Source organism: Thalassophryne amazonica, chromosome 20, assembly GCF_902500255.1.
Source record: "Thalassophryne amazonica chromosome 20, fThaAma1.1, whole genome shotgun sequence".
NCBI lineage: Eukaryota > Metazoa > Chordata > Actinopteri > Batrachoidiformes > Batrachoididae > Thalassophryne > Thalassophryne amazonica.
The window spans coordinates 45,666,723-45,691,734 of NC_047122.1; the positions used below are offsets into that span (position 1 = coordinate 45,666,723).

General features: G+C 40.7%; 1 long non-coding RNA gene across 2 annotated transcripts; it reads left to right on the forward strand.

Moving 5' to 3' along the window:
* On the forward strand, positions 1-24,338 carry LOC117502032. 2 transcript variants are annotated; one of them, XR_004558166.1, is made up of 5 exons: positions 1-332; positions 503-588; positions 656-660; positions 13,086-13,092; positions 24,328-24,338. It is a non-coding gene; the product is annotated as an uncharacterized LOC117502032 (long non-coding RNA). The 2 variants fall into 2 exon arrangements; XR_004558165.1 differs by having other exon boundaries at positions 1-588.
* The last annotated feature ends 674 nt before the right edge of the window (positions 24,339-25,012 follow it).

Consider the following 25,012-nt stretch of genomic DNA (forward strand, 5'->3'; position numbering starts at 1 on the left):
CGTGACATGAGGCAGTAACGAAAACAGTTTTTCCTCCTATCATTGCTATCCAGTAATAAGCCTGTGATTGGCTGCATGCTCATTAACTGATGATTGACAGGTGCATTTACCAATGAAGAGTGAGGATGAATTGGCTACCATGAGCTACTCTTTTTAGCTAGAGTTTGTAAAAGTGTTTTTTGCGATCTTGACCTGTGCAGGTTCTCAAAGTCATTCATCTTTTAACTTCACTTTTTGTTCCCCATCGCCCCACTGGAGGGACATAGAAATGCTGTCTATGCTCCCTATAATTTTTCATAGATTTGAGACAAGTTTCCCAAATTTGCAGCAGGGTTCCATCTCTTGAAGGTCAAGGCTAAGTTCCATGATGAGTGACCTTTACCAAACACAGAAGTTCACACAGCCAAAAAAACAAACAAACAAACAAACAAACTAGCTTGAAACACTGCAATCCATATAACTTTTAAGATATTTGAGACACATTTACCAAATTTGCAGAGAGGGTGCATCCCTTGAAGGTCTAAGTTAAGTTCGATGATGAGCGACCTTGACCAAATATTGAAGGTCACAGAGCCAAAACTAATCTCTGTGTGTGATGAAGGCTGTACTCTCAATAACTTTCCAAGGATTTCAGATAGATTCATCAAATTTACAGCAGATGTGTGTCCTTTCAAGCTCTAGGGCCCCCTTCAGTGATGACTAACTTTGACCTAATTTTGAAGGTCATAACGCCAAAAATATTGATAACACTGCACTCCCAATAACTTTTCAAAGAAATAACAGGTTTACCAAATTTGGAGCAAAGATACATCTCTGGAAGGTCTAGGTCAAGTTCAGTGATGAAGGCCCTGTTTTTGAAGGTCACACGGCCAAAAATTGTACCCGTATATAATGAACAATGGCCTCTCTATCCATTTCCAGGTATTTCATTTGCAGCAAAGATGCATCCCTTAAAGATCTAGGTCAAGTTCCTACTCCAGCACTGTAGCCTTCATGCCCCTTAAGCTTCCATATATTTTCCACACCTTTTGCAAACCAATAAAATCATGACTTACATCAAACTGTTTATGGTTGTTTTTTTTGTTTTTTTCCTCTCTCTCTCTGAATGTTGTCCCCCCAATAAAACTTGGAAATGAGTCTCCACAGTGATTACTACAATGCAGTTAGAAGTTACCTTGCACATTCTTATTGTCATGGCATGGCTGATTGAAAATATTGCCCACTCACAAATAGGTACTGGACTACAGACCTTTCTGCAATGTGGGACACAAGACCTTCAGTACAAAATTACATTTTCAAAAATAAATAAATAAATAAATAATAATAAAAAACCCACAAAGACACACTGTTAGGTTAATGGTGTTTCTACAAACTGACCCAGAGAAGGATAATTACCCTGAGCTACATATGTACAGGTAACAGAAACCTATATTTTTTTTATGTTTTACAGGGTGAAACCTGTTCACTGATCCCTTTTAGTATAACATACAGTAGTGTTCAGAATAATAGTAGTGCTATGTGACTAAAAAGATTAATCCAGGTTTTGAGTATATTTCTTATTGTTACATGGGAAACAAGGTACCAGTAGATTCAGTAGATTCTCACAAATCCAACAAGACCAAGCATTCATGATATGTACACTCTTAAGGCTATGAAACTGGGCTATTAGTAAAAAAAAAAAGTAGAAAAGGGGGTGTTCACAATAATAGTAGTGTGGCATTCAGTCAGTGAGTTCATCAGTGTTGTGGAACAAACAGGTGTGAATCAGGTGTCCTCTATTTAAGGATGAAGCCAGCACCTGTTGAACATACTTTTCTCTTTGAAAGCCTGAGGAAAATGGGACATTCAAGACATTGTTCAGAAGAACAGCGTAGTTTGATTAAAAAGTTGATTGGAGAGGCGAAAACGTATACGCAGGTGCAAAAAATTATAGGCTGTTCATCTACAATGATCTCCAATGCTTTAAAATGGACAAAAAAAACAACAAAAAAAAAAAACAGAGATGCGTGGAAGAAAACGGAAAACAACCATCAAAATGGATAGAAGAATAACCAGAATGGCAAAGGCTCACCCATTGATCAGCTCCAGGATGATCAAAGACAGTCTGGAGTTACCTGTAAGTGCTGTGACAGTTAGAAGACGCCTGTGTGAAGCTAATTTATTTGCATGAATCCCCCGCATAGTCCCTCTGTTAAATAAAAGACATGTGCAGAAGCGGTTACAATTTGCCAAAGAACACATCGACTGGCCTAAAGAGAAATGGAGGAATATTTTGTGGACTGATGAGAGTAAAATTGTTCTTTTTGGGTCCAAGGGCCGCAAACAGTTTGTGAGACGACCCCCAAACTCTGAATTCAAGCCACAGTTCACAGTGAAGACAGTGAAGCATGGTGGTGCAAGCATCATGATATGGGCATGTTTCTCCTACTATGGTGTTGGGCCTATATATCACATAGCAGGTATCATGGATCAGTTTGGATATGTCAAAATACTTGAAGAGGTCATGTTGCCTCATGCTGAAGAGGACATGCCCTTGAAATGGGTGTTTCAACAAGAATATGACCCCAAGCACACTAGTACATGAGCAAAATCTTGGTTCCAAACCAACAAAATTAATGCCTCGCAGAGGTGAAGAAATCATGAAAAACTGTGGTTATACAACTAAATACTAGTTTAGTGATTCACAGGATTGCTAAAAAAAGCAGTTTGAACATAATAGTTTTGAGTTTGTAGCGTCAACAGCAGATGCTACTATTATTGTGAACACCCCCTTTTCTACTTTTTTTTTTTTTACTAATATCCAATTTCATTAGCCTTAAGAGTGTGCGTATCATGAATGCTTGGTCTTGTTGGATTTGTGAGAATCTACTGAATCTACTGGTACCTTGTTTCCCATGTAACAATAAGAAATATACTCAAAACCTGGATTAATCTTTTTAGTCACATAGCACTACTATTATTCTGAACACTACTGTACGTACAGGTAACAGAAACCTATATTTTTTTATGTTTTACAGGGTGAAAACTGTTCACTGATTCCTTTTGGTGTAACGTATGTGGACTGCCAGCCCAGTCTCACTGGGTTGGGACTGCATGTATGCTGGTCAATTTGCTGTGTAGTAAGTTGAAAATACTCTCTTTAATATCATTAATGCTCCTGGTTAGAGTCATAGGCAGCTCTAGAGTGAGACTTGATACTTGATGGTGTTGTAGCACCCCCCCCCTCCCGCCTAAAAAAGACATTTGTCAGTGCAAATCCTGTATTTTCAGCCTACGTTTCTCACATTTTGTGATTTCTCTGATGACGTAGTGCCCCATTTTATAGAGGATGTGTATGCACTCGCATAGCACAAAATGAGTGCACTGTAAACCCAAACAAGTTAGCAGAACTCAAAAATACTGAGGTAATCTACTTGCCACAATATTTTTGAGTTCATATTTGTGAATGTCAATTGTTCCTAGAACTTAAAATTTTGATTGTATGCTACTTGTACCTCATGATTACAATTAAAGTGTTCATTAAGTAAATGTAAATCCCTTGCTTTTCACTGAGGGTCACCACAACAGATCCACATGTTGAGGTGACACAAGTTTCACACTGGATGCCCTTCCTGACACAACTCCACATAGAGAAATTACTTAATTCTTTTAAGTTGTGCTTAAGTTATACTTTGATGTTATGCTTACTTAATATACAATTAGTTCAGGTCAATCAAAAAGTCTCAGTTTAATTTACTCAAAAACAAGACCATGTTACACAAACTTGAAATATATAAGTAAGTAAAATGTTTTGTTAAAACTTTGAGTTTACACTACTTAATCTTTTTAATTAATTGGAACATTCGGGTTTAGAGTGTGGGTTCAATGCATTATGCAAAGGGAAAATATATGCATTTTTTTAAAAAAAGCCCTAAACTTTCTTTTAATCTTGACACTAAACCTGAAGCATGTCAAAGTAATTTGAACAGTTGCTTGGCAGCTGAAGCACCCAGAAAAGACAGATTTGAGAATACAAAAGTTTTTCCCGGTTTGTATGCATGGAAAGGTGGCACACATCGACAGTTTTTTAGCTTCAACGTCTGTGAAGAAGTGCATGGTGCACTTCTGGAATTGAAACCAGGCTTTAAGTTGTCTGCAAACTCCAGGTCTACAGACGCTGCATTGGTTGATGGCTGTAAAAGGAACATTTTTATTTAATGTGGATGCTTTGATGGTGGCAGGAAACCCTGGCTAATCTGACTTGACATATTTGAAGACATTATATGTTCCATCCCTTTAAAAAAAAGTGGCATAGTTCTAATGGCATTGTGTTGCTAATAGCAGGAGGATCATGGCTAAAAGCTAAATACTGTACACAAAAAACTGTGTTAATATTAACAGATGTCACATGAGGGTGAACGTGATAGTGTACAGGAGGCCCTGCCTGAGGGTCCAGATAAGGACACATGTAATATTCAACAGAAGGGAAGAATAGGCTGCTGCTGAATCAACATCAGGACAGTTCACATGGTTTAAAAAAATGATTACAGTCAATATTTGTATTGTTTTCAGGCCATCTGCTCAGTTTAGCATTAAAATGGTCCTTTAATTAAGTAACCAAAATACCAATCAATTAAATTTATTTCTGTATAATTGGATTGCATTAAGCTTTATGTTTTTAGGAGTCATGCAGTGATTGTATTTTGAGGACAACACAATGACATCAAGTGGCTTTCTCTTTCTATATGCATGGAAAGAACAGTCATCATGCTGTATTTATAGCAGGGACACGAATACAACATAACATCCTCAAATGTTCTCTGTAATCTTGGCAGCAGTAATACTTATGCTAATGTTTAGTATTGTTTATAGTTTTCATCATGACTTTTTAGAGAACAGAAACGTTACTCCCAGCATGGGTGCAGAGCTGAAACTCTCAGCTTCTCATTTTACATGAAAAATATCTGCGTGCAGAGTTTTCTCTCCTTTGCAACTAATAATCCATCTCCATTTACTATTTGCATGTAATGTTTTTCTACAGTAATTTCCATAATTTGTCCAGGCAGGGCTTGAGCACCTTGGCTGCTGGAGGAATAAATGGACTTGATCGTGTACGTTGTTGTGATGTGGTGTCCATCTCTTTAAGTCTTGATGGTAATTACGTTGAAACTTGCCGCATGTTTAATATGTGAAATGAAAGCATTTTTGGATCAAATAATTCTGTAGACAACAAGTCCTACATTATAGATTCATATTTAAAATTTTGTAAGACAGTCTTGCAGACACCTTCATATCCTCTGTTTATTACCACAGGGTTCAGACACTGGAATGATACACACATGGAGTATATTGCTCTGCTGACACACACACACACTTGTAGCATGTATCACCTGTGTATTGATTTTTGTTGCAGAATTGTAAAAGTCATCCCTAGGTTCTTGTTGAGTGCAACCTTGTTCAAGTATTAAAACTGACTTAATATTTAATTTCTAGGAGTATTTTATTGACCAAGATGGGAACTGACTGGCATAGGCTAGTTACTGGTTCCACAGCAAAGTGCTATGTGACAATCCCACAGTTCCAAAACTGTGAAGAGTTCCTGCTGGATTATAAGAGATCTTTAAATATACCTGATGTCTTTCCACATCTTTCAGTCGGTAAGGTTTTTGTTTTGTTTTTTGTTTTTTAACTAAAAACCCCTACACCATGGTATTAATTTATTTAAAAAGCAACTTGGAGGAAGAAATCCACCTAATGTGCGAAGTGTGTTTTTGAAGAGTGACTTAAAGAGGAGGGAAAAACAGCATCACCCACAGCTCCTTGATGAATTTAAGGCAACACTATTTTATCATAGATGTCTACCCGACTCCAGAAAGGGCAAAGAGGGTGCAGGTTTCTTTGTAACCACCAACTCCACCAGGTGATTTCACTGATTAACAGCAGATGGGATGAGTTCATCAATGAAAACCTGCACCCTCTTTGCCCTTTCTGGGGTCAGGTTGACACCTATGTTTTATAATTAACTTAATTAAGCATTGGGTAAGTAGGCGCAACGTTAAATTTTTAATCCTCACTAATGAGGCAGATAATAAGGCTAATTATCAAACTAACAATCAGTTTTTCTCCATCGCTCAGTGTAGTAAGAATTCAAAGCAAAAAGCCAGAGTGAGCAACCTCATCAAAATCCATTATGCCTGTGTCATGAGACAGTTGTCTCACCTGCTGGTGGAACATTGTAAAGTTATTTCTGTGTGATGTACAGCAACTATTTAATTATTGTTTTCAAAAATGTGATAATGAGGTGGTGCTCTGTGATGCTTTGTTTTTAACTAATTCTCAAACTTTGGTAGTTAATCTGTTAATCCATATAGTTATCAGTACAAAAAATTAATCATTTTCACGAGAGAGAGCACCTCAACACTGACTTGATGTGTCTGGAGGTGTGCAATAGTGCACTGCAGTATTTTGTTTACCTCAGGTTATCATACCTTCAAACTCTCATGCCAGCCTATCCCTGGTCCCTGTCCTGTGTCATATTTGGTAACTATAGTAGCTTGTTTTTGGGGGGGTTTGTGACTACAGATCCTTTACTTCTTACATTCTTGAGTTCCTCTTTAGTTTCTGGCCACTTTTGAGTTCTGCTTTCTCTTTCACTGTTTTTCTGTTAAGCAGTTATTTGTGGTTTGGTTTGGATCAGATTCACGCTTGTTCCTGGAGTTTGATATCTTCACTCTGTTGGATCTTTTCTTGTGTGTTGTAGGCGTGGTCCATATCACCCGCTATCAGTCACAGCTGTTTCACATTCTAATCACCACACCTGTTATGTGTTGTCTCGTTATGTGTCACTATTTAGGTGTGTCCATCTGTGATCTCTCCCTAATACCGGATGTTTTGGACTGCTCCCTGTTTTTGGTCTTCAAACTTGGTAAATGAGCTCACTTATTATTGCAATTTTGTTGCGCGGTTTATGTCTGCATTCTGAGTTCAACAACTCACAACAAGTGCATATGTCTACCACAGTGGAGTACACTTCACCGGTGTTTTATATATATATATATATATATATATATATATATAAAATGTATGTGTAACTGCTGTGTATTTGACTGTTATGTGGTGGATCAGTAGGTTTTTAAATCAAGTTACCCTTCTCTGCATTGTAGTGAAGGACCTCTGCTCCTGTAGATCAGATTAGATAGAACTTTATTGATCCCTTGGGAAGACTCCCTCAGGGAAATTTAGGTTCCAGCAGCATTGTATAGCAGCACAAAGGGTAAGAAGCACACAGAGTATCAGAAGTAGAAGTAAAACCAATTTGCAAAATGTAAATAGAAATATAAATACTGCTTGCTACTACTGCTCCTCTCCTTCCTGTCCCCTGTCTTCCTGTTACTCCTCCTCCCCCCAAGTGAGGAGTTGTACAGTCTGATGGTCTAAAGCCCCATTTACACATAGACGGTTTTGTCGGCGGGTAGTACGTAGACTGAAGTTCGCGGTAGTTCTGGCTGTTTTCGCAGTGGAAAGGGGTGGAGCATTTCACCGGCATTTTGATCACCGTACTATCCACAAATAGGTGGATAAAACGCCACTAAATCTGCCGAATAAAGCGGCGTTTTGACGCCACAGTATCCGGTACACGTCAAGCAACGGGGGTTAATACCCAGTTCTATCCTTTACAATCACAGGTTAAGATGCGCGTGAGAACAGCGGTGTTCTGTTGCCCTGTGTACCATTGGTTAATACCCAGGTTTTTATCCAGGCAAATCCTGCGTTACTCCAGGATCATTTGCATATAGGCACCGCCCCCAGAGTATAATAGGCTGAAGCAGCAGGAATACATGCCTCTGTCACTGCAGGGGGAGGGAGATCATCCTCAGCCTTTTCTTCTCCTTCCTTTCCCCCTCCACGTGTTGCTCCGTCTCCACTACAGGCTTCTCCTCTGCTTCTGAACCAGACCTCTTGGTAAGTCCTTGCTGCTGCCAACTTTCTTTTAGGAGGCATACTGGAGCTTCTCTGCAAAAATATCTGGAGCTGGCCGCGAGTGAGAGGCCTTTATGCAGCGTGCTAGCGTTTTTATACTGACCGCCGCCTATCGGCTGTTTGGAACGCTGTTTTTAACTGGGAAGTGGTGTTTAGAACGGCGTATTGTCCGCTAGCGCTGCCGTTTTGTCTGCCTCTGTCGCCGGTTAAAATGCTGTTGTGTACGCCGATGTGGGCTCTATCTCTATTTTATACGCCGTTGATTAGGGATATAACGCCGGCCGCCGAATAACGGCGGTGTAAACTGCGGCACTACAGGAAGGGACAGGATGAAACGGCGATTAAAAAGTATCAAACGCCGTTGTCCACGTTGTCTCTGTCATCACGTGAATTCTCCGGGAGCGCTCCCAGAATTATTCGACATGTTGAATAATTTTTTTGACGATTCCCGGTGAAGCCGGAACTAAGCCACGCCCCCTAGCGCTGGCGTTAACAACGGTGTTTGATCCCTAAGACGGCCCGGAGGAGCCAAAAACTCTTCCGGGAGCTCTTACCGTCTATGTGTAAACGGGGCTAAGGGACAAAGGAGTTTTTCAGTCTGTTGATCCTGCACTCGGGAAGGAGCCGTTTGTGGCTTAAGATGCTCCTCTGATTGCTGATGACGGTGACTGGTATCATCCATAATGTCCAGCAGTTTATCTGTAATGCATGAACAAATATGGCCGATTAATAAAAAAAGTGCCAGTTTTATACCGCAGTAAAATCATATATTTTTTTCTTGCCATAAACTGAATTGCATATAATGTCATAAATGCAGCACAGCCTGCTAAATTCAAGGCTGTAGTTCTTAAAAAAACAGCACATTGAGTGCAACACTTCAAAACAAATTCTTCACCAGCTGCATAATGAACCAAAGCAATTTAAAACTGCAGGTGCACGCTCAAATAGTCTCTTCTTGGCACGTCTGGACAAACGCAGTGGTCGTCAGGAAGAGGCTCGCTGAATAAACAGAAACGCATCCTAGTGTTTGGATGTGGAAAAACTTTTCAGTCAGGAAAGGACAGTTTGAACAGAATGTCATAAATGTCCAGACAGGATGATGCACGATGCACTCAGCAGAGAAAGAACTGTGGCAAATCACAGGAGCTGTAAAATGATGAATTGGTCACTGTGTAATCAATTCTACACTGTCTTTTAGAGCACAATTCAGTAAAATGTTGGAGAAAATTTTAGTTTTAATGTGGCTGTTTTAATACACATGAACATTTTTAGCTGTTGCACTCTAATGTGTGCATAACCAGAAGTCTGGCTCCAGAGTGTTCAAACTGATTTGTGTGATTTGCCCGACTGTCCCTTGTGAGTGAAAATAACAGGCACTTTGGAATATCTCAGGATTCTGATCTACAGCCTGTGAGCTCAGGACTCTCAAGATTTATTTTGTGAAGATAAAACCATGACATTTACTGTATGTTGCATTTTTCATAGTGCTCCTCGGAGTGGCTTTGTGCTTCAGTATATTTGACCACATGGGCTGCGTTTGGGCCTCTTATTTTTAAAAATGGTTCTGTGCAGGGCCGTATATAGGAATGTGAAAGAGGGGGTTCAAATCCTTGAGTTGGGGGTCCAGTGGGCCGCAGGGCCACCGGTGTGGTCGAGGGGCAACGCCCTCGTGGGGGGCTCAGGGTGGCAAAGCCACCCGAAGCAGAAGCTTTTTGAGGATTTTGAGGGGTAAAAAGCTACATAAATTTAATTTGAAACCCAAAATGTATCATTTTAGGAAATACATTTTTATATACAAATAGTCCTTGCTTGGAATTGGATCAGTTGCCATAAGAACCACCCAGGTAGAACCAAGATAACATTAATGCAAACTTTATACCTTCCTGTCGGTTGCGTCATTCGCAACCGACAGGCGTGAAAAAACTCACGCATGCGCACGAAGGTTCAAGCTTGGCTGATGCAAGCGCACATGATTCAAATCCATATAGTTTTTGCAAAAAATAAAAAGGTCGGATAGTTACCTCATATTTAGCTGTATTAATATTTGCGTTTACATTATGAATATGTACGTATATGTACGTTATGTATTAAAATAGCGATATTTATTTTGGCGACCTTGTTTAACTCGCGAAATTCGCATAATAAATCCCATGCGAATATTTTCACCTTTACAGTATTTGCAACAGGAAGGAGAAGCTCCCTTTATTTCTCAGCTTATACATACAAACATGTTTTTACAAACCAGACAAGTGTGTCTACATGGGTATTTACAAGCCTACTAATCTGTTTGATATCAGAGGAGGATAGGGACCAGGGAGCAAAAATTCTCAACCCCCATGGGAAAAGTTTATCTAGCAGTTTCCCCTTTCATCACTTAAGGGATTACTCTGGCAGAGGAAATTGAAACTTGAGGGTGTGTGATAATAGCTGTGTAACAGTTAGTGCTTGTTGCTTATTATCAATGAAAAGAAAATACATAACGTTGATATCCAGGTCAGAAAAAAATCAGCAGAATTCTTGGGGGGGGGGGGGTTCGGTTGAACCCCCTGAACCCCCTCTATATATGGGCATGTTGTGTAGGTTCTCACTTTACTGGAATGAACTTGTTTAGCTAGGAATTGTTTTTGGCCACTCATCCACCTGGCTTCATCAGTCTGGGACCAACTGGTCAGAACATCCAGATAGTCTCCTCCAGGGTGGAGTCCTCCATTGTTGGCTGCAAACTGTCAGTGAATAATGACCCCGGTTTTGCTGGAAGGTGTCAGAATCATGTCGATCTTGGGGGACAAATGAAGTAGTTTAAAACTTTTCTGTGAAGGGATGAAAGGACAACATGGAAAAGTGACATCTCAGACATCCACCCACTTCTATTCTGACATGGGTGGCTTCCTTTGCACTTCTTTCAAACCAGCCATCTTTCTTGTCCGAAATGTGAACATGGTCATAAAAATCTTAAACCAAGACGTTGTGTGTCTACCAGGCTGTAAATGCATTTATTTCTGCACTAAAGTTGCACATTTTTATCGTGGACTTGAATGAGAACCTGCTCGCGTTTGGAGCCAACCTCAGTCAGTCAAGGAACTGCAACTCTGTTCTTCCGCTGGGCTTCATCTGAGACCACTGAAGCTTACTACTGTGTGTGTGTGAGTAAAAACCGCAAATGACATCATTGAATCTTTAGTGGGTAGCGATTAGTGGCTAATGCATCTGTGGAGCTTTAGATGTATGGAGTCTAGGCTTCTTAAGCAGCTTTTACATGCTGTAAAGTTTCTGCATCCTAATTTTATACAGAGAACAAAGGAGTTCAGGACTGTGTGCACCTTTTTTGTACCGAACATGTGGGGGGTTACTTCCCCCAACTCTTGCTGAGTTGTGTGCCTGTCTTGGAGGACTCTGTTGGGAAAGATGGAAGTTGTTGTGAGGCAGTTGGAGGAGGTGCGGTGAGTTGTGACCAGGTGTACGAGCAGTTTTAGTGTACTGTAACAACGCAATGACTCTATCTTTGAATTGCAGTGAATTAATTAGCAAGATGTGTAACATGTTAACGCATTACATCAGTGCCCCTTGTAGTTTATTTGGCTCAGGGTTCTTGTGCTGCATAGTGTTTTCCTTCAGTGAGGTACACATGTACATGACCTTTTTTTTTTTTTTTTTTTTTGGTGCACTTCTGTTAATAAAAGTACTTTATAAATAAAGATTAGAACAATTCTTCCTCAGGTGGTGCCACTATATGGTTTGTGAGAAGAATGGACTGACTACCCCCCCACCACTATTGGGTAAATGTGCAGAAATCGCTAAAATAAAGTTCTTGAACCTGAAGGAATCCAGCTTTGCTTTGCTGAAAAGGACTCTTTTGGTCACAAATGGACTTCAACTTTCGTCAGGAGGAATTTTGGATTCTGACAAACACAGATAACACAGTAGCAAGGCATCGACTGACCTGCCCAGTGCACTTAATGGATAACCCGCTCTGACATTGATCCACAGCTACTATATGTAGTATAGTGCCTTTGCCATCAAAAGCCGCTGAGTGTTTAGCCCACAACATGCACAGCTGAGGGCCCTGAAACTGAGAGGTGGCCCTCAGCTGTGCATGTTGTGGGCTAAACACTCAGTTGTTCTCTGCGGTAATAGGAAACCTGAATGTGGCAGTCATGGTTAGTTTGGGTCAAGTCTGGGGAACGCGCTGATGCTACGTACACCATGGAAGCACCTTGGGTCCCATGATGGCAACCACCCAGGTAGACAGCCGGTCCATCTCCACCCCTCAAGAGTGGAAATCGATCTATCGTGTCCAGAAGAACTGAACCACCAGAGTGGGTCCCTTGCTGAAATAAAATTAAGGAATGTATTCTACAAAAGTAAAAATGGAACAGCCCACTGTGTTGGTGTATCTACCTGATTATGTTTATTACAGTCGAAGAATGTGTGTGGATTTACTGACTGAAATGATTCCATTTCAAATGGAAATTCTCTCAAAGGTAGCTGAATCCTGGAAAATCAAATAAATTTGCATACTTTCTTGAAACATCACAGACCTTTAGTGTACATGTTAACAAGCCATTGCACCCGTTGTGCAGCCTGACTGTTTCTTCTTATAACTTATTTGTTTAAACAGCTGTAATAGTCGGTAAAACTCTACAAAGGCAAACATACTGCAATAAATGAGGGGGAAAAAACCCTCTAGTATGAAAGGATGGCAACCTTTTTTTATCAGTTCATTTGATATTACAGCATCTTGCTGTTTATGACATCGTTCAAGTGTCCTTGTCATGGTTTAATGACTTTATCCTGCTTTTACCTTATTGAATTTTGGTGTTTTGTCTAACTTCTAATTATACCCATTTGGGAATTCTTCTATTTTCCGATACCGATCCGGTATTTCCCATACCGGATCGGTCGCGGCCCGGGTTAACAATGTCCGCCACCGGTGCTATTGCCCAACAGGGTGCCGGTGGAAATTGGGCTACTGCTGGGCGAAGACGACGAAGAAGAGGAGGAAAACGTTGCCACGAACAACAGGAGAAGAAAACTAGAAGGATGGAAATGAGAGTGGGGACTTTGAATGTTGTATATGACTGGTAAAGGGAGAGAGCTGGCTGATATGATGGAGAGGAGAAAGGTAGACATATTGTGTGTGCAAGAGACCAAGTGGAGGGAAGTAAGAGCAGGAGCATCGGCGGTGGGTACAAGTTGTTGTACCATGGTGAGGACAGGAAGAGAAATGGTGTTGGGGTCATTTTAAAGGAAGAGTATGTTAAAAGTGTGTTGGAGGTTAAGAGAGTGTCTGACAGGGGTGATGAGTGTGAAGTTGGGAAATTGAAGGGTGATGATGAATATCATCAGTGCATATGCCCCACAGGTAGGTTGTGAGATGAAGGAGAAAGATTTCTGGAGTGTGTTAGATGAGGTGGTGGAGAGTGTGCCCAAGCATGAAACAGTGGTGATAGGAGCAGACTTCAATGGGCATGTTGGTGAAGGGAACAGAGGTGATGAGGAAGTAATGGGTAGATATGGTATCAAGGATAGGAATGGGGAAGGACAGATGGTAGTTGATTTTGCAAAAAGGATGGAAATGGCTGTGGTGAATACCTACTTTAAGAAAAGGGACGAGCACAGGGTAACATAAGAGTGGAGAAAGGTGCACACAGGTGGACTACATTCTTTATAGGAGATGCAAGCTAAAAGAAATCAGACTGTAAGGTGGTAGCAGGAGAGAGTGTCACTAGACAGCATAGGATGGTTGTTTGTAGGATGACTTTAGAGGTAAAGAAGAGGAGAGTGAGGGCTCAACAAAGGATCAGATGGTGGAAGCTGAAGGAGGAAGACTGTGTGAAATTTAGCGCGCAGGTGAGAGAAGCACTAGTTGGAGGGGAAGCAATTTTGGACAACTGGAAAAGTACTGCAGATGTGGTGAGGGAGACAGCTAGGGCAGTACTGGGTATGACATCTGGACAGTGGAAGGAAGACAAGGAGACTTGGTGGTGGAATGAAGAGGTCCAGGAAAGCATAAGGAGAAAGAGGTTGGCGAAAAAGTTTTGGGATAGTCGGAGAGATAAAGAAAGTATACAGGAGTACAAGGAGATGCGGCATAAGGCAAAAAGAGAAGTGGCTAAAGCAAAGGAAAAGGCATATTGCGAGCTGTACAAGAAGTTGAATAGTAAGGAAGGAGAAAAGGACTTGTACTGATTGACCAGACAAAGGGACAGAGCTGGAAAGGATGTGCAGCAGGTTAGGATGGTAAAAGATGCACATGGTAATGTGCTGACAAGTGAGGTGTGTGCTGAGAAGGTGGAGGGAATATTTTGAAGAGTTGATGAATAAAGAAAATGGGCGAGAGAAAGGCTGGATGATGTGGTGAGAGTAAATCAGGAAGTAAAAGAGATTAGCAAGGAAGAAGTGAGGGCTGCTATGAAGAGGATGAAGAGTGGAAAGGCAGTTGGTCCAGATGACATTCCAATGGAGGCATGGAAATGTCTAGGAGAGATGGCAGTAGAGTTTCTAACCAGATTGTTTAATAAAATCTTGGAAAGTGAGAGGATGCCTGAGGAGTGGAGACGAAGTGTGCTGGTTCCTATTTTCAAGAACAAGGGTGATGTGCAGAGCTGCAGTAACTACAGAGGCATAAAGCTGATCAGCCACAGCATGAAGTTATGGGAAAGAGTAGTAGAAGCTATGCTTAGAAAACAGGTGAAGATCTGTGAGCAGCAATATGGTTTCATGCCGAGAGGAGCACTACAGATGCAATGTTGCTCTGAGAATACTGTTGGAAAAGTACAGAGAAGGACAGAAAGAGTTACATTGTGTGTTTGTGGACTTAGAAAAAGCTTATGATAGGGGTGCCAAGAGAAGAGTTGTGGCATTGTATGAGGAAGTCTGGAGTGGCAGAGAAGTATGTTAGGGTAGTGCAGGACATGTACAAGAATAGTGTGACAGCGGTGAGATGCGCAGTCGGAATGACAGACTCATTCAAGGTGGAGGTGGGATTACACCAAGGATCATCTCTGAGTCCTTTCTTGTTTGCAGTGGTGATGGACAGGTTGACAGATGAGATCAGACAGGAGTCCCCATGGACTATGATGTTTGCAGATGACATTGTGATCTGTAGTGAGAGTAGAGAGCAAGTTGAGTCTAGTCTGGAGAAGTGGAGATATGCTTTGGAGAGAAGGGGAATGAAAGTCAGTAGAAGCAAGACTGAGTACATGTGTGTGAATGAGAGGGAGCCCAGTGGAATAGTGCAGTTACAAGGAGTAGAAGTGGTGAAAGTAGATGATTTAAATATTTGGGGTCAACTGTTCAAAGTAATGGAGAGTGTGGTAGAGAGGTGAAAGAAGAGAGAGTGCAGGCAGGGTGGAGTGGGTGGAGAAAGGTGGCAAGAGTGATTTGTGACCGAAGAATATCAGCAAGAGTGAAGGGGAAAGTTTACAAAACAGTAGTGAGACCAGCTATGTTGTATGGTTTAGAGACAGTGGCACTAACAAAAAGACAGGAGGCAGAGCTGGAGGTGGCAGAGCTGAAGATGTTGAGATTCTCTTTGGGAGTGAAAAGAATGGACAAGATTAGGAATGAACATATCAGAGGGACAGCTCAGGTGGGACGGTTTGGAGACAAAGTCAGAGAAGTGAGATTGAGATGGTCTGGACATGTGCAGAGGAGGGACCCAGGGTATATAGAGAGAAGGATGCTGAGGATGGAGCCACCAGGTAGGAGGAGAAGGAGACCAAAGAGGAGGTTCATGGATGTGCTGAGAGAGGACATGCAGGTGGCTGGTGTGACAGAGGAAGATACAGAGGACAGGGTGAGATGGAAACGATTGATCTGCTGTGGCGACCCCTAACGTGAACAGCCGAAAGACAAAGAAGGGAATTCTATTTGCTAGAAGCGTCTCCTTAATTTGTCAATCCATAGGTAAAACACGAGATTTATTTTAACATTAACATGTCACTTGAATGAATCACATTTATGTTAAGTGATGTTTTGTGTGAATTCCAGTATTCAGCTTGCTTGATGTGATGAAACTTTAGTTTCTTGAGACTTGGGCGACTCAAAGGAGCGGTTGAGTTGCACAGTGTAAAACCTTAAGAAATACACTGTGTAAAACTCAATCTTCAAAAGTTCAACAATTGTCAGCATTAGGACGCTAGTTTCATACAACAGCCAGTCGACCCTGGTTTTGTATGCTATGCTGTTTCTAAACCGCAATCAAATATCAAGCTTCAGGTTCATACCAATGTCACAAGGTGGCAACAAGCTTTCTTTTTCTCTAAAGGAATACTAATAAGCAAGAGGTTGGTTGTTGTTGGCTGTGTCCCACAGCAGCCAATATTGATGGTTCTTGAAATGGAGCAATAACTCCACCTGGTGGATGTTTACCATGACAGCAGGCACAAGAGTTTGACCAAGAGTTCTAGCTAAATAATCAAACGAGGCATTGGCCAGAAGAAGTGATCAAACTAGTGTGAATTGATACTATCCATAGAGGAAAAAGGTTCAACAAGATGTGAACTTGCCAGAGTAGCTACAGTATCACTTGATTTGACATAATCTAACAAGGAAACGATGCAAACAATGAAAAAATACCAGTCCAGCCAGCTAACTGAAATGTACTGTATGAGGACTATCAGTTTGTATAACTGTCAAGTTGTATGGAGGTTAACTTTCATGTAACCTGCATGAAAAGCCAGTCATTTGATGAAACTGCGGGATCAGACAAGTCATATGTTTTAGTCCCAGCTGACATGCACACGCTGGGATTGTCTTCATACAGTGGCGCTATAAATCTTTGTCCAAAGCTTTCTGTGCAGACGAGCTTTGTGTACTTTCCTGAGGCAGGTTCAAGTAAATGGAAGCTTACAGGAGAAGCTAATAAGCAGGACAGATGCACTCCAAATCCGTTTGCTTTCAGCGTACACTTGTGCAGCCATTTTTAGCAAAAATTGCGGCAACTTGCAGAGCCAAGTAATTATCTCCTCAAAGTGCAACGCTCTTAAAAGCACAGAAAATTGTGGTGCGTCCAATCCCCATTTTTCACATTAGTTATGAATGCATGTGAGGCTTTATAATGACTGTTACTTCCAAAGCAAAGGTAATTTTCAGAGTTCACTTGAGTGCATTTTTTCTTTTCACCCACATTAGCTGGCTTTAGGTCTTTAGACTCGGTTGCATGTAAAGGCGATGGCAGATATTAGTCGACACCAGGGACACATACAGTACTCATTCTGAAAAGGAAGCGTCTTGTATAATACGCTTTTCTGGGTTATTACCCAAATGTTGCCCATCTCATAAGGCTGTGTTTTATAGCTTGGAACAGCCCCCTGATATAAATAGGCCATAATGGCACATTCTCCTGAGCCACTGCTCAAACTGAAACATATTGCTCATATAACGTTGGAGGCAGGTGGAGTGCAGTCGACTGGTCACGTCACGCTGCAGGCAGCCGATGTTTACTCTAACCGACCATCTGTCTGGAGACATGGGGACCAAGGTGTTGCTCCAAATGTCTGTTGTCTGCAATGGAAAAAACTTGCAGTCAACCACATTAAAGAGGTTGGTCATCTTTTTTTGATTAACTTGCCAAAACAAAGTTTTGCAAGATATGTTACTATGTTTATTTATTTTTGTAATCATTGCAATTTTCACCTTTAGCTTGCTCTGGAGCACACAGTTTACACCGCAGAGTCATGCAACTGCACTTATAGTAGCCCTAGCAAGATGCCTTTCAGCAAACAGGATCAAAGTCAAGGTCACAGCAAGGTGAAACACTAAATTCAACAAAACAACTTTCCTGGTTGCAATTTTTTGAAATGTTGCCTCCAAATTTAACATGAGATATATATATATATATATATACATACACACACACACACCTTACTGAATTTTCAGGCCTTGCCCATAAATTTCAGATTTGAATAAAACATGTCTTGTAATACACCACATTAAAGGGCTTGATAAGATGGTCCAGCATATAGCAAAAGTTTTAAGATGTGATGTCCTTTGGTGACGTCATGATGGAAGAATGTGCAAAATTTTGATTTATTAAGGGGGTAAAAAAGCGTGCAAGACATTATTGCAGACTCTTGTAATTTCACATGTAGCAGTACTATGGAGACACCTTTCAGCACATAAAAGGGTCAAATGCTACAATCACAAAAAACCTTTGCTGGTTGCAATTTATGCGTTTTTGCTTCCAAATCTGGCATGAATATAGTGGGTGGCCTTGCCCGTCAGTCCCTCTAGATGGTCATTCCTTGTGGTAGTCTCTTTTGTTCATCTTTTGGCAAGATACCGGTCACCCTGAGGGTAACCATTTTCATTTTGGTGTTTCTGATGCAGAAATGGTTGTGGTTTTAAGTGCTAACTGGTATGATGTGTTGCTGTGTATCTCTTCAGAGAGCCTGTTTGCACAGATGGTGTCTGCTTCCCCTGCTAATGATTCCACCACTGGTCTAAAAGCTGTCAGTAACAAGTTTTCTGAGTGAGAAGAACTCTTTGGAAAGCTTCATAATTTTCCAGAGTTTTTACTGCAGCGAGGTCACCTGCTGTTACGTGCATGTCGCCGTGCATGCTGTTTTCCCATCGCCCAGTAGAACTTCTTGGTTCCATCTTCTTTGATCTCAGATTGCGTCTGTGAGGCGCATCATGGCAGATGAGCATCTATGTAGTAATTACTCCTCATTTACATAGATGTGTAACTTCCAGATGACGGTGTGGCAGCTGGCTGGATCATAACCGCACGTGCGTGTGTGTGTGAGTGAACTTTGACCTCTGGCACAGCTCTAATTATGTGTAATTTCTTATTTTAACAACTCCAAATGACGCTGATCTGAATGCACCTTATGGAGCTCATTAGTTTGAACCGTGTTGAGGCAGAGTAAAGGATGGTTTCACAAAGTCAGTTTGTTTTATTTGTGCCTCTGGTGCTCACCATATGGTCCGGCTCCGACACCGCAGTGACTGCAGGCAGACACAGAACCACTTTCAAATCCTAACCTTGAAATGCAGCAGTAACTCCAAACTGGTATGATAGAGAAAATGAACCAGACAATCAGGTGCAATCTGTTTATTTTAAGAAAAAAAAAATCTGCAGTTCAGTGGGCTGATTCATGCCAAAAATAAACAGCGGAAAGGCTGTGTGATGCTCTGAACAGTTTTCTTCAAGTAACAGTTTATTGTTTTGAAATGGTTGTTGAGAAAATACAGAATTTCAAGGCTTTGAATCACTCAACCAGCAAATCAAACAGATTCAGTGTTAGGAAAACCTTCAGCACTAAATGAAACCATTTCTTCAGAAAATTATTCACGGTTTTTAAGTTGCATATTGTGAAATAAACTGTTTAACAAATGCTGCTTGAAACAGATATAGTGGGCAGCGGGGATTACTTGGGTTGTGATAACGAGTTTGCCATTTTGAAATGCGTAAATTAAATTGCTTCAGACAACGATTTAGTGTCAAATGTACAATGACTATTTCCGAAAATGACTTGCACTCAATGGAACTGGTTCTTATTAAAAAGATTTGCTTGGAAAGGCTACGATGGTGCCATCTGGTGGGATGATGTACCCTGTTGGTTACAATGTAAAATTTTAAAGGTTGTCAAGTAATACACTGATTTATTCACAAAGAAATGTGCTTTGTGTTATCGTGGCAAAGAAGAGTCGCTTGAACGATTCCCACATGGGGTTACATCCAGGGTCGATCTAGAGACACATAGGCATGGGGTTTGTTTAACGTGGGAATGTCGTCCCCTGACAAACACACTGTTCTTGACAGATCCTTAACTTGGTCTGATTGTTGTGTAATCCCAGATGATAAGGGTCTGAGGACCTGCTGCAGCCTTCAGCCGCCTTCACAGCTGTTGGGCTACAACCAATCACCTCCTCCACCTGATCCGCTTATGAGAACTTCTTGTTTCACCAGAGCCCTGTTAGCCATCTCATGTTCAGGGTTCCTGTTGAGCCATCATGGTTACTGTAGTGGCCATGGGGCACTCAAGGTTCCTGCTGTATTTCACCAAAACGGGTAACCCCTACCTACAGTAGTGTTCAGAATAATAGTAGTGCTATGTGACTAAAAAGATTAATCCAGGTTTTGAGTATATTTCTTATTGTTACATGGGAAAAAAGGTACCAGTAGATTCTCACAAATCCAACAAGACCAAGCATTCATGATATGCACACTCTTAAGGCTATGAAATTGGGCTATTATTAAAAAAAAAAAAGTAGAAAAGGGGGTGTTCACAATAATAGTAGCATCTGCTGTTGATGCTACAAGCTCAAAACTATTATGTTCAAACTGCTTTTTTATCAATCCTGTGAATCACTAAACTAGTATTTAGTTGTATAACCACACTTTTTCATGATTTCTTCACCTCTGCGAGGCATTAATTTTGTTGGTTTGGAACCAAGATTTTGCTCATGTACTAGTGTGCTTGGGGTCATATTCTTGTTGAAACATCCATTTCAAGGGCATGTCCTCTTCAGCATAAGGCAACATGACCTCTTCAGGTATTTTGACATATCCAAACTGATCCATGATACCTGCTATGTGATATATAGGCCCAACACCATAGTAGGAGAAACATGCCCGTATCATGATGCTTGCACCACCATGCTTCACTGTGAACTGTGGCTTGAATTCAGAGTTTGGGGGTCGTCTCACAAACTGTCTGTGGCCCTTGGACCCAAAAAGAACAATTTTACTCTCATCAGTCCACAAAATATTCCTCCATTTCTCTTTAGGCCAGTTGATGTGTTCTTTGGCAAATTGTAACCTCTTCTGCACATGTCTTTTATTTAACAGAGGGACTTTGTGGGGGATTCTTGCAAATAAATTAGCTTCACACAGGTGTCTTCTAACTGTCACAGCACTTACAGGTAACTCCAGACTGTTGTTGATCATCCTGGAGGCTGGAGCTGATCAATGGATGAGCCTTTGCCATTCTGGTTATTCTTCTATCCATTTTGATGGTGGTTTTCTGTTTTCTTCCATGTGTCTCTGTTTTTTTTTTTTTTGTCCATTTTAAAGCATTGGAGATCATTGTAGATGAACAGCCTATAATTTTTTGCACCTGTGTATAGGTTTTCCCGTCTCCAATCAACTTTTTAATCAAACTACGCTGTTCTTCTAAACAATGTCTTGAATGTCCCATTTTCCTCAGGCTTTCAAAAAAAAAAGCATGTTCAACAGGTGCTGGCTTCATCCTTAAATAGGGGACACCTGATTCACACCTGTTTGTTCCACAAAATTGACAAACTCACTGACTGAATGCCACACTACTATTATTGTGAACATCCCTTCTCTACTTTTTTTTACTAATAGCCAATTTCATAGCCTTAAGAGTGTGCGTATCATGAATGCTTGGTCTTGTTGGATTTGTGAGAATCTACTGAATCTACTGGTACCTTGTTTCCCATGTAACAATAAGAAATATACTCAAAACCTGGATTAATCTTTTAGTCACATAGCACTACTATTATTCTGAACACTACTGTACTTTAAAGGAATTTCTGAATATAATAATGCCTGGTACTGTGATTAAACTGTTAGCCTGTACAGTGTCCAACCTGCCTCTTGCCCTATGACCCCAGAGATGGGCTGCACTCTGTCCTTTCCCCATGACCTTTTAACTGGAATAAGCAGTTTCAGAAAGAGTGAATGCATTACTTTTTTTTTTTTTTAAGACCATAAGTTCATATTGTCTGAGGTCTACAAATGTGAGAATGTTAAATGATGTTTGCAATCATTATCTGGAAAGTGAGCCGTTCCAAAGAGCTCATGTTACACGATGACTGATTATTCACTTTGGTATTTTAACAGAACTGAACAAATATATTAACTCTGTATTTTGTCAGTTTGTGTAAAACTGGGAATCATGAGCTCACACTCACAAGGTGAATTTCTATCTCTGCCCTGTGGGTTGGTGAAAGCAGAGGAAATTCCACAGCTTGAGGAGGCTTGATTGAGATAACAGTGGCACAGAAAATAATAGATCAAGTCGGTGTACAGGGAGTAAAAAATTCAGGAACAACAGTGCTCTGATTAACACCACCGCATTTCAGCGGGGAATGTTGTTAACGGTGCATTTTCAGTGGCGCTCTCTGACTCCGCATGAAGTTGCTCCAGTTACAGAGCTGACTGTTACTGTTTAGTTTATTACCCCCGTCACCGAGGTTCTTGGTTGTTTGAATTTCTCTCTGAATACATAGAAAAAAGTTACCAACTAATTATAATGAAACTTGGCAGAGAGGTGGGGAATGATAGGCCAGATTAGACTCATAATTTTTTTTTTTTTTTTTTGGATCAGATTACTGGGTGGATACAGCCCCCCCATCCATTTGTAAATGGAACACTTTTCAACACAAATTCTCAAGAGATGTGATTTTACTCACCTGTATTGTTTTGTGGAACAAAGTTCCAAATTTGCTTTGTCTAGTATACTTTGTTTTTTTTCTTAAATTATCCTAAAATCTCAGTGCTGCCCAATTTAGGGGCCACATTTGGCTCGCCTTGCTTTTGTTTATCCAACTGACAAGTTCTTGCAAATAAATAAATTACTGTTGAGTAGATCAAAGAGTAGTGTGTTTGTTATTTGAAATATTTTTAGATTTGGAATGTTAATTTTCTCTAAAATATTAGGTCTGGGAGTTTGGGCTGGCGCTACATTCAACACACCATCAAATTGTCCAGGGTTCTGGATGGCAACAACTGGTAGATCTTTGCCTCGCATATGTAATCATCTATCTGCTGCAGCCGATGAATTGGTGGTGTCTCTTTGGCTTTTTCCAGTTCAATAAAATTGATTTCATATATTGTCAAATCACACTAGCACTTCACAAGGCTTGGGTCTAAGCTTACTCCCCTCCCCGAGAAAGTACATAGCCAACAGTGGTAAGGGGGGGAAAACTCCCTCAGGCCTTTTTAGAGGAAGAAAACTCAAGCAGACCAGACTCAAAGGGCTGATACACTGCTTAAACCATTCTAACAATAACAAAGAGCAAATGAACATACACAAAAGAATTTCCAGTTGCTGGAATCCTCAACACTAAGGAAATGTGTCACAGGGCCAAAAGGCCATAGCTGGCATTTCCCCACAGTGCAAGTGGTACAGTTCTTCTGAGTCTCCCTAAGTAACTATCATTCCTGTGGTACCCTAAGAGACTTGACACTAAAGACATCCAGTTGTCACCTCAGGTCAGTAGTTAGCTTTATAAGGTTGCATGGACAGAGATGTCTGGACACAAATGCAGGACTCAGCAGGGTCTGGTATACAAAAAGGCAGTCCAAAATCAGCAAACAAATCATGAACATCAGGCTAAAGATGTGGTCAAAAAAACAGGCAGTAGGTCAAAAACACTAGGAAGCAGGCAAGGTGAGGAAAACACAAGGAATGGAGCTGGAAGCGATGGCACAAGGCACAACGAGCTGACGGAAAACTAGTGCAACCAGTGAAGCTTGTATACACCCTGGTGATGAGCTACAGAGTAGAAACAGGTGTGTGGGAAAACGCCAGAACAGGGTGTGGCCCAAACAGTGTGCGCCACCCACCACCAAGAGAGATAGGGAAAGACAAAGCCCAAGCAGGAAAAACCCAACAAGAGAAATAACGCACAGAAGAAACCAAATCAACCAAAACTAAGCAGAACAAACATGATGCAAAAAAGTCCAGAACATGACAAGATTCAAAGTTTCACAACAGTACAATAAGACCAGGCCCTTAAAGACTTAAATCTTTTTTCTCCTGCAAAGGCATTGACATCACCAAATGCATCCCTCTAGCAATTTCTTGACTCAAGTAGGACTTTCCAGGCAGGTCTCAATCTGAAAACTAGGGGACCCAGAGAAATGAAAGTCACTGCCAAGAAACATAACTGTCTACAAGTTCAATACTTTTACCACATACAGATACACTTTGATGGCTGAGTCTAGGAAGTCATTGAAAGCCTGGATATTTGGTTTTGCAACTGTCCTGTAACAAGCCTGACACTTTGATTCCTCATTTAGCTTTCAAGTACTGCGATCAGGTTATCAACTGATTCCACAAAGATTACAGCATCAAGGTCAATAAACTCTTCTTCACTTGCAAAGATACCTAAGCAGCTGTTCTCCAACATCCAGTCCATGCATGCAGGAATCACCACAACAGATCCCACATTGAACTGTATATTGATTTAAAGCTAGTTCTATGCTGGATGAGCTTTGAGGCAACTCCAGATGTATGAGTAGACTAGTACATGGGTGGCCTTTGAACCCTGGATCTCCTGCACCACCATAATGCATTTGTATGTATATGATTCCAAACATGTATTTGTCCCATGGCCCTATATCTATATTATTTTATGGTTCTTCACAGGAAATAATGTTGTAAACAGACACCCTATAGCACCATAAAACCTCTCTGTCACCTTAAATCGGTTAGAAACCTTATCATTAAGCAAAAAAAAAAAAAAAAAAAATACTGTGTATGGGTGATTCTTAGACTACGGGCACTTATGTCCTTTGATCATATTGTATGAAAAACAGAAAAAAGGGGAAATTTCACACTTTATAGTTATCTTACAATGAAAGTGTGTTAAGAAATTTGTTCTAGTAGTCTATGATGACTTTTTCACCTTTTTTCAGCATCATTATATGCAAATATTGCCGTTTTGTGCTTGTCCCACACCCAGACTTTTGATCTTCATTGATAAAAATGAATGGTAAAGAAACGTTTTTTCTAATGTTTTAAAATATCAGTAAAATAATCAAAACATAATTGGGGTATTCAATGTCACACAACTGTTGTGATTTTTTTTTAAAACAAAATGTAGTTGTCCCACACTATCGCCGTAATTTCCACCACAACACTGTAATGTCCCTTTAAACAGTTTGTATGAAAGATTGTTTGGGTAGTTTCTATGGAGATAAACGGTGACATCAGAGCACATGTATATAGCGCCAAATCACAACAAACAGTTGCCCCAAGGCCCTTTATATTGTAAGGCAATGGTGTGGTGGAAATTACATTTACAAGGCCAATAGTGCCCGTAGTTAAAGAATCACCCGTATGTAATCACA